This window comes from Arachis stenosperma, chromosome 7 (genome assembly GCF_014773155.1).
Source record: "Arachis stenosperma cultivar V10309 chromosome 7, arast.V10309.gnm1.PFL2, whole genome shotgun sequence".
In the NCBI taxonomy this organism is placed as follows: domain Eukaryota; kingdom Viridiplantae; phylum Streptophyta; class Magnoliopsida; order Fabales; family Fabaceae; genus Arachis; species Arachis stenosperma.
The window spans coordinates 68,735,926-68,746,963 of NC_080383.1; the positions used below are offsets into that span (position 1 = coordinate 68,735,926).

At 43.0% G+C, this 11,038-nt stretch overlaps 1 non-coding gene across 1 annotated transcript; it reads left to right on the forward strand.

Annotated features, from left to right (window-relative positions):
* The first annotated feature begins 862 nt into the window (after positions 1-862).
* On the forward strand, positions 863-970 carry LOC130942522 (small nucleolar RNA R71). The gene has a single exon (XR_009071089.1). It is a non-coding gene; the product is annotated as a small nucleolar RNA R71 (small nucleolar RNA).
* Positions 971-11,038: the final 10,068 nt, after the last annotated feature.

The following is an 11,038-nucleotide window of genomic DNA, read 5'->3' on the forward strand; positions in this document are numbered from 1 at the left end:
ATTCCCATTGTTCCTCATTGAGGAACTCAGAGGAGATTGGTACACGCCCACTGAGGTCTTCCTCAGTGGCGTCCTCCTCCTCTCTTTCCTCTCCATATTCGGCCATGTCTATGGCTTTGCACTCTCCTTTTGGATTTTCTTCTGTGTTACTTGGGAGAGTGCTTGGAGGAAGTTCAGTAATTTTCTTGCTCAGCTGACCCACTTGTCCTTCCAAATTCCTAATGGAAGATCTAGTTTCAGTCATGAAACTTTGAGTGGTTTTGATCAGATCAGAGACCATGGTTGCTAAGTCAGAATTATTCTGCTTAGAGCTCTCTGTCTGTTGCTGAGAAGATGATGGAAAAGGCTTGCCATTGTTAAACCTGTTTCTTCCACCATTGTTATTGAAACCTTGTTGAGGTCTCTCGTGATTCTTCCATGAAAGATTTGGGTGATTTCTCCATGAAGAATTATAGGTGTTACCATAGGGTTCTCCTAGGTAATTTACCTCTTCCATGGAAGGGTTCTCAGGATCATAAGCTTCTTCCTCAGATGAAGCTTCCTTAGTACTGTTTGGTGCATTCTGCATTCCAGACAGACTTTGAGAAATCAAATTGACTTGTTGAGTCAATATTTTATTCTGAGCCAATATGGCATTCAGAGTGTCAATCTCAAGAACTCCTTTCTTCTGACTAGTCCCATTGTTCACAGGATTTCTTTCAGAAGTATACATGAATTGGTTATTTGCAACCATTTCAATCAATTCTTGAGCTTCAGTAGGCGTCTTCTTCAGATGAAGAGATCCTCCAGCAGAGCTATCCAAAGACATCTTGGATAGTTCAGAGAGACCATCATAGAAAATACCTATGATGCTCCATTCAGAAAGCATGTCAGAGGGACATTTTCTGATTAACTGTTTGTATCTTTCCCAAGCTTCATAGAGGGATTCTCCATCCTTTTGTCTGAAGGTTTGGACTTCCACTCTAAGCTTACTCCATCTTTGTGGTGGAAAGAACTTTGCCAAGAAGGCATTGACTAGCTTTTCCCAAGAGTCCAGGCTTTCTTTAGGTTGAGAGTCCAACCATATTCTAGCTCTGTCTCTCACAGCAAAAGGGAATAGCATCAGTCTATAAACCTCAGGGTTAACCCCATTAGTCTTGACTGTGTCACAGATTTGCAAGAATTCAGCTAAGAACTGATGAGGATCTTCCATTGGAAGTCCATGGAACTTGCAATTCTGTTGCATTAGAGAAACTAATTGAGGTTTAAGCTCAAAGTTGTTTGCTCCAATGGCAGGGATAGAGATGCTTCTCCCATAAAAATCAGGAGTAGGTGCAGTAAAGTCACCCAGCACCTTCCTTGCATTGTTTGCATTGTTGTTGTTTTCTGCTGCCATGTTTTCTTCCTTGAAGAATTCGGTCAGGTCCTCTAAAGAGAGTTGTGCTTTGGCTTCTCTTAGCTTTCTCTTCAAAGTCCTTTCAGGTTCAGGATCAGCTTCAACAAGAATGCCTTTGTCCTTGCTCCTGCTCATATGAAAGAGAAGGGAACAAGAAAATGTGGAATCCTCTATGTCACAGTATAGAGATTCCTTTAAGTGTCAGAGGAAAAGAGAAATAGAAAGAAGAAGGAGAAGGAAAATTCGAACTTCAATTGGATAATGTTCGAATTGTGTATTTAGAAGGAGTAGTACTCCATAATTAGAAGGATGTGGGAAGGAGGGAAGAGAATTTTCGAAAATTCATTTAAAAGATTTTGAAAACATTTTGAAAATTTGATTGATAATTTTCGAAAATTAAAAGTGAAAAAGAAATCAAGTGATTTTTGAAAAAGATTTTGAAATTAGAAATTAAAAAGATTTGATTGAAAACTATTTTGAAAAAGATGTGGTTAAAAAGATTTAATTGAAAAGTTATGGTTTTAAAAAGATGTGATTGAGAAGATATGATTTGAAAACAATTTTAAAAGATATAATTTGAAAACAATTTGAAAAAGATTTGATTTTAAAAATTAATAACTTGCCTAACAAGAAAAGATATGATTCAAACATAAAACCTTTCTCAACAGAAAAGGCAACAATTTTGAGATGTTCAATCAAATCATTAATTGTTAGTAAGTATCTTTTAAAAAGGAAAGAAATTGATTTTGAAAACATTTGATTGAAAAGATTTGATTTGAAAAAGATTTGATTTTGAAAAACTAAGAAAATTGATTTGAAAACAAAATCTTCCCCCTAGCACCATCCTGGCGTTAAACGCCCAGAATGGTATACATTCTGGCGTTTAACGCCCAAAATGCACCCTTTTTGGGCGTTAAACGCCCAACCAGGTACCCTGGCTGGCGTTTAAACGCCAGTCTGCCTTCTTCACTGGGCATTTTTGAATGCTCAGCTTTTTCTGTATAATTCCTCTGCAGCATGTTTTGAATCTTCAATTCTTTGTATCATTGACTTGAAAGGACACAAATTAAAAATATTTTTGGATTTTTGATAATCAAAATGCGACAAGAATCAAATAACAATGCATGCAAGACACCAAACTTAGCAGTTTGTGTACTACTGACACTAACAATATGAAAATGCATATGAGACACACAAAATACTTCAAGTCAATAGAATTCAAAGATCAAAACAAAGAAATATATGCATGGATTCGAAAATTATAACAAAAACATGCATTTGACACCAAACTTAGGATGAGACACTAAACTTATGCAAGAAACATCAAATATTTTTGGTCTTTTTGGTTTTGTAAAATTTTTTTTTTTGTATTTTTCGAAAATTAAGTGGGAAAAGGTATCAAAATTCTTAATGAGAATTCCAGGAATCAGTGCAATGCTAGTCTAAGACTCCGGTCCAGGAATTAGACATGGCTTCACAGCCAGCCAAGCTTTCAAAGAAAGCTTCGGTCCAAAACACTAGACATGACCAAAGGTCAGCCAAATCTTTAGCAGATCACTGCTCCAACAGCAAGATTGATACGAAATCAACAAGCTCTTGTGGTGATAAGTTGAAACCTCGGTCCAATCAGATTAGACATGGCTTCTCAGCCAGCCAGATTTCAACAAATCATCATGAAACTCTAGAATTCACCTTCAAGAATTTCGAAAAAAAATACCTAATCTAAGCAACAAGATGAACCGTCAGTTGTCCAGCCTAAACAATCCCGGGCAATAACACCAAAAATTTGATGTTGTTGCCGGATCTTGGCTCTGATGTTACCAAAAGCTTGCTCAAAACATGAACAATCCCCGGCAACGGCGCCAAAAACTTGGTCGGGCGAAATTGTGAACAATACTTTTTCACAACTCAAATAATCCCCGGTAATGGCTCCAAGAACTTGGTGGCTCAATACCATGGCATTACACAACTTCGCACAACTAACCAGCAAGTGCACTGGGTCGTCCAAGTAATAAAACCTTACGTGAGTAAGGGTCGATCCCACGGAGATTGTTAGTATTGAAGCAAGCTATGGTCATCTTGTAAATCTTAGTCAGGCAAACTCAAATGTATATGATGATGATGAACGAAAATAACATAAGAGATAAAGATAGTGATACTTATGTATATCATTGGTGTAAGAGCTTCAGACAAGTGTATGAAGATGCCTTCCCTTCCGTCTCTCTGCTTTCCTACAGCCTTCATCCAATCCTTCTTTACTCCTTTCCATGGCAAACTCGTGTAGGGTCTCACTGTTGTCAGCAGCTACCTCCCATCCGCGCAGTGAAAGCTAATGCAAAGCACTCTGTCACAGTGCCGCCAATCACCGGTTTGGTTCCCTCCCCTACCGGAATAGAATAACTCTTTTGCGTCTGTCACTAACGCCCAGTAGGTTACAGGTTTGAAGCACATCACAGTCATTCAATCATTGAATCCTACTCAGAATACCACAGACAAGGTTTAGACCTTCCGGATTCTCTTGAATGCCGCCATCAGGTCCTGCCTATACCACGAGGATTCCGAAGAATCCAAGAGATATTCACTAAAGCCTCGAATGCTTGTAGAACAAGAATGGTTGTCAGTCACCTTGTTCATAGGTTGAAGAACGAGTGATATCTTAGATAAAGAACAAGCGGAGTTGAATAGAAGAACAATAGTAATTGCATTAATACTCGAGGTACAGCAGAGCTTCACACCCTTAATCTATGGTGTGTAGAAACTCCACCGTTGAAAATACATAAGCATAAGGTCCAGGCATGGCCGAATGGCCAGCCTCCCAAAGATCTAAGATAGCATAAAAGTGAAGATAGCTACCAAAGTCTACTAATACAATAGTAAAAGGTCCTATTAATAGTAAACTAGTAACCTAAGGTGTACAGAAATGAGTAAATGACATAAAAATCCACTTCCGGGCCCACTTGGTGTGTGCTTGGGCTGAGCAATCAAGGAAATTCGTGTAGAGACCTTTTCTGGAGTTAAACGCCAGCTCCCATGCCAGTTTGGGCGTTTAACTCCAACTTTTATTCCTGTTCCGGCGTTTAACGCTGGAATTCCTGAGGCCGGATTGCTTCGCGGGTTTGGGCCATCAAATCTTGGACAAAGTATGGACTATTATATATTGCTGGAAAGCCCTGGATGTCTACTTTCCAACGCCGTTGAGAGCGCGCCAATTGGGCTTCTGTAGCTCCAGAAAATCCACTTCGAGTGCAGGGAGGTCAGAATCCAACAGCATCTGCAGTCCTTTTTGGTCTCTGAATCAGATTTTTGCTCAGGTCCCTCAATTTCAGCCAGAAAATACCTGAAATCACAGAAAGACACACAAACTCATAGTAAAGTCCAGAAAAGTGAATTTTAAATAAAAACTAATAAAAATGTACTAAAATCTAACTAAAAGATATCAAAAACATACTAAAAACAATGCCAAAAAGTATACAAATTATCCGCTCATCAGAAATCTTGCCTAACTACCCAATTTTCCTACTTGTGTGTTACATACTCATGCACCAATTTTTGTTTCTGATTTTATCCCATGTGCATTGATTCTTCTATTTTGCATTGGGATAATTTTTTTCTCTTTTTTTCAATACACACGGTATTTTAATTGTTTTGATGTCATCTGAGCATGTACCCAAACTTTAAATAATTTTAATTTAATTTTTTTCAACTTAACATGTTTTTCCTATCAACCCATGTTCCCATAAAATTCCCCACACTTACTTAATACACAATATCTATCTTAAGCTAACCAAGGATTCAACTTGGGATTTTTAATTTGTTTTTCTGCTTAAGGCTAGTAATGTGGTTATAGAACAGAAGGGGATTAAAAAGGCTCAAGGGGGCTAACAAGGGTGACATAAAAGGTAGGTTTATTTGGGATAAGTGAGTAAAAATTTAAATAATGGCCTGAATCATATGTAGGTATGTATCTACATTCTATATTGGACATATAGACTAAAACAAAGTAAAGATTGCAAGCATAGAAAGGAAGTGCGAAACACACAGGAATGAAATTTATGGTTGAATGTAACCATACAATTAAGCTCAAAAACTCACGGGTTGTGTGTTCTTTGGCTCAAAAACCATATATCAGTTATGTATATCATGCAACTAGAAATCAAGAATTTTCATTCAACTCAATGTGAATCCTAGAATGGCTCTTATAAAAATAGGTATTTTCCTTGAAAAATGTTGTCAATTAACCAACATTTATTGCTATATATATACAGTGTGTGGACTATTTTAATTCTGTTACACTAAAGTCTCTAGTTTACTCTTTTATTTTCAATTAAACCAAAGTATTATATGCTAAAAGAGTAAACTAAACTAACTAATCCACATATTCTATATCACAACTAATAAGCTAAAAGTGCAAATTAAGCTAAATATCTAAGATATATACAGCCCAAAGTGCAAAATGCAGAAATAAAACAAAAATACAGCAAAAGCAAAAGAAAAATGTGCAAATACTAAAAGACAAAATAAGATAAGATAAAATAAAAAAATAAAAATAAAATGAAAATACAGAAAATAAGCAAAATAAGATAGAAGAGTCTGAAAGTGGTTCACCAAAAAGATTCTCCAGAGATGGCGACCTCCCCACACTTAAATTATAGCATTGTCCTCGATGCTCAATCAAGCTGGGTGTGAAGAAGTGTCATCTCCGGAAGGATGTGCTGCTGGTGTCTCGGTGGTAAGCTGAGGGTCTGCAGTCTCTATGAGTGTCGGAGGAGCTGCCTGCTGAAGCGGAGGCTCTGTCTATAGGAGAACCTCTAGATCTGCTGGTTGTATCTGATGTGGCTCCTCATGATGTGGTACAGCCTGCTCAGGTCCTCCTTGCTCAGTCTCTGCACGTACCTCCTCCTCATGATCGTCCGCCTCTGCATCAGATGGCTCTAATGGTGTGTCAGGCTCGAAGGGGATGTCACTGCCGGATCGGATCATCAACTTTAAGTGCTCATAGCGTCGCTTGTTGCGACGCTCCATACGATCCAGGTGTGCGAAGAGTCTGTGCACGAGGTGATAAATAGGCTCGGGTGCAGGTGATGGTGCAGTGGTGGTAGCTGGGATAGTAGATGCTGAAGGGGCAGCAGAAGATGTGGCTGCCTCAGCGAAGGCAGTGAGAAAAGGCGGCCTGTAGCCCAAAGCTTGGAACTTCCTGCTGTGAGGGATAATTTTCTTGCAGTCGGCGGCAGTTGGCTTCTCATCTGCGAGCTCCCAGGGCACCTCAGCTCGGCAGCCTAGCTGAGTAATCAAATATGGAAAGGGCAGAGTGCCTCTGACATGGACCCTGGCCATGTAATACCGGATGAAGTGGGAAAGATAAAGGTCTTTACCATCCATCACACATCAGATGAGGGTGATCATGGCAGCTGGCACCTCTATCTCATGAGTGCTCGGCATCACGTAGTTACTTCAGAATCTGTTGCCAAAGCTGAGCCTCATCATTCAGATAGATAAGCTTTATTCCCTTTGGCACCACTATGGACTTGCCCATGACCCATGGGACATTAGGATCAAGAGCTATAGTCCGCTTTACTACATCCTAGTCAAATCTCATGAATCTCATATCATCTTCAGCCTTTTGGTAACTGTTCATACCCTGACCGGGCTCCTCCAAACTCGGTCAGTTCACAAAAGGTCCGACCTCGCCCTAAGGCTCACGCCTAGAGGTCGGACCTCGGACGAATAAAGCAAGGGAAGGCCCATCAAAAGGAACGCAGCCCAAACCTAAAGACCGAAAAGGCCTAGCAAAGGCGGTTCCACAAAGATAGGGATAAAACTCCCGAAAGATAAGATAAGATAAGAATATCTTATCCAGGGAAGATCACGGCCAACTACTATAAATACATTGGAGCACCCAGGTATGGCATTCATTCCACATCTACACATATCTGCTTGGACCCATGCTAACTTAAGCATCGGAGTGTCATTGCAGGTACAACCACCAACCACTCTGCATATCAAGCTCGGGTCCCTGAACCCCCACCTCGGGCCTCTCCAGACGACCGAGCTACACGTTTCAGGTAACCCCCGGAACATTGGCGCCGTTGCCGGGGACCTGGAAGTCATCCCTCTATCATGGCGGACGACCCTCTCAACAGTGACCACGCTGCATCTGAACAAGAGGACGAAATTGACACCGGAGAACGACCGAACAGCCCTCTATCACCACGCACTCCAGGAGGAAACAAACAGAATCGCCCAAAGACATCACTCCCAAACAAAGATCCACAAAGTTCCGAAAAAGAGAAGAACTCGGAGATTCTAGAAACAGTCCGGGCACAACAAGACCGACTGAAACAACTCGAAGAGGACATAAAGAAACAGAAAGAAACTGAACAAGATCTGAGAAGGGAGACCCGAAAGCGCAGAGAATTAGAAGAAAAACTGCGGAAAATAGAGGCCAACCTGAAAGACCGAACAGAACGCGGCACCACCCCCGAAGGCAACCATGATCCCTTCACGCGAGAGATCATGAAGGAGAAGGTACCGCGAAACTTCAAACCACCCGATATGGATCTCTACGACGGCACCACCGATCCAAGTCACCACCTCAGCAACTTCAGAAGCAGAATGTACCTAGTCGACGCCTCCGACGCGATTCGGTGCAAAGCCTTCCCCACCACTCTCACCAAGTCAGCCATGAAGTGGTTCGACAACCTGCCACCCAGATCAATCACCAGCTTCGAAGACCTAACCAAAAAATTCCTAACAAGGTTCTCTATTCAAAAGGACAAGACAAAACATGCCCCCAGTCTACTCGGGATCAAGCAAGGTAACCAAGAAACTCTCCGAGAATACATGGAGCGATTCAACAAAGCCTGCCTGGACATACAACACTTGCCCACTGAAGCAGCCATCATGGGACTAGCAAACGGCCTAAAAGAGGGACCGTTTAGCCAATCCCTATCCAAACGATACCCGACCTCCCTGTACGAGGTGCAGGAGCGGGCAGAAAAATATATCAACATGGAGGAAACCTCCCAGCTAAGAGACTCTTCTAGGAAGGAATCAACCTACCCACTCCGAGATCGGGATCGGGAACAGAAGAAAAAAGAAGACCCCAACTCGGACAAGCCACGGAAGTACCACAACTACACCCCCCTCCGGGTCTCCCTGGTAGACGTCTACAGAGAAGTATGCCACACGGAAAAGATCCCACCGCCCCGACCACTAAAACACAAGAGAGCGGGAAGAGATCGGTCCGAATACTGTGAATATCACAAGCTCTACGGTCATTCTACTAACGACTGCTATGACCTAAAAAATGTTATAGAAAAGCTGGCCAGAGAAGGAAAACTCGACAGATACATAGCAGAGAAAGGAGAAGAGACCAGGAAGAGAAGGCGGGGAGATAATGAAGCTTGGGCCGAACAAACCCCGCGAACCCCGGAAAGACACGTTCACATGATAAATGGAGGTTTTGCAGGCGGAGGAACATCCAGATCCTCGCGAAAAAGACACCTCAAAGAAGTCTATCATGTCCGAGAAGACAGTCCCCTGCCCGAGTTACCTACTATCTCATTTACCCGAGAAGATGCTCAAGGGATAATTCCCAGGCACGACGATCCAATGGTAGTCACCATTATCCTAGCAAACGCCAACTTACATCGAACCCTGATTGACCAGGGAAGCTCAGCAGATATCCTGTTCAAAACGGCATTCGACAAGCTCGGACTTGAAGAAAAAGAACTAAAGGCCTATCCCACCGACCTATTTGGGCTAGGGGACACCCCGATCCATCCCTTAGGATACATCTCGCTACACACTACCTTTGGAAGAGGCGAGCAATCTAAAACATTAAGCATCGACTACATTATAGTCGACGTCACTTCGGCATACAATGCCCTCATTGGGCGACCAACCCTAAACAGACTGGCAGCTATAGTCTCGACCCCACACCTCTGTATGAAGTTCCCTACCGCAAAAGGAATCGCTACCCTAAAAGGCGACCAAAAACTAGCGCGGCGATGCTACAACGAAAGCCTGAGCTTAAAAGGGAAGGAGGTCAACACGATAGAACTCGGACGAGTTCAGTCCCGAGAAGATCTTCGACCACAACCAGAGGGAGAGACCGAAAAAGTCCAGATTGGGAACACACCTGAAAAAATAACAAACATAGGAGCGAACCTCAAAACAGGCCTAAAAGAGGAACTCATAACCCTCTTAAAGGAGAATTCCGACCTCTTCGCCTGGAAAGCCTCCGACATGCCAGGCATAAGCCCCGACCTGATGTGCCATAAGCTATCAGTTTACCCGGGATCCCGACCTGTCCAACAAAGACGCCGGAAGCTCGGACCCGAGCGCATGCAAGCAATAGAAGAACAAGTACAAGCACTACTGGATGCAGGGTTCATTAGGGAAGTAAAATACCCCCTATGGCTCGCAAACGTGGTCCTGGTAAAAAAGCCCAACGGAAAATGGAGGATGTGCGTTGATTACACAGACCTCAACAAAGCCTGCCCCAAAGACCCATATCCACTACCAAACATCGACGCCTTAGTAGACGCAGCCTCAGGCTACAGATATCTCTCCTTCATGGACGCATACTCGGGATACAATCAAATCCCGATGTACGGGCCCGACCAAGAAAAGACCTCGTTCATAACCCCAAGGGCAAACTACTGCTACGTAGTAATGCCCTTCGGACTGAAGAACGCAGGGGCAACCTACCAGAGGCTAATGAACAAAGTGTTCTCTGAGCACATCGGACTACAGCTAGAGGTATACGTCGACGACATGCTGGTAAAGACACAAGAAGACAGAAACTTGCTGACCGACCTCACCAGCGTCTTCGGCACCCTCAGAAAACACAACATGAGACTTAACCCGACAAAGTGCACTTTCGCCGCAGAAGCCGGAAAGTTCTTAGGCTTCATGCTGACTCGAAGGGGCATCGAAGCAAACCCGGACAAATGCCAAGCGATACTCAATATGAAGAGCCCGACGTGTGTCAAAGAAGTACAACAACTGAATGGAAGGCTAGCCGCCCTATCAAGATTCTTGGCAGGATCAGCAATAAAGTCACTACCTCTCTACTCACTCCTAAAGAAAGGGAAACCCTTCTCATGGACCCCGGAGTGCGAAAAAGCCTTTCAAGAATTCAAGGAATTCCTCGGGCAGCCACCAATCCTAACCCGACCTTTAAAAGGAGAAGAACTCGTATTATACCTCTCGGTTGGACATCGAGCAGTCGCTTCAGCATTAATACGAGAAAATGACCAAGGACAACACTCCATATACTTTGTAAGCAAGGCACTACAAGGGGCCGAATTAAACTATCAGAAGATAGAAAAATTCGCCTACGCCCTAGTGTTCACAGCTCGGAGGCTCCGTCCCTACTTTCAAGCCCACACCATCAAAGTCCGAACAAACCAACCCATAAGACACATCCTCCAAAAAACAGACCTGGCAGGACGAATACTGCAATGGGCGGTGGAACTGTCCGAGTTCGACCTCCACTATGAAACCCGGACTGCCATAAAATCTCAGTATCTGGCCGACTTCATCGCAGAATACACTGAGACCCCTGGAACCCCACTCTCATGGAACCTGTATGTCGACGGGTCCTCAAACAAAACCGGAAGCGGAGCCGGGGTTATACTCGAAAGCAACCAAGGAACG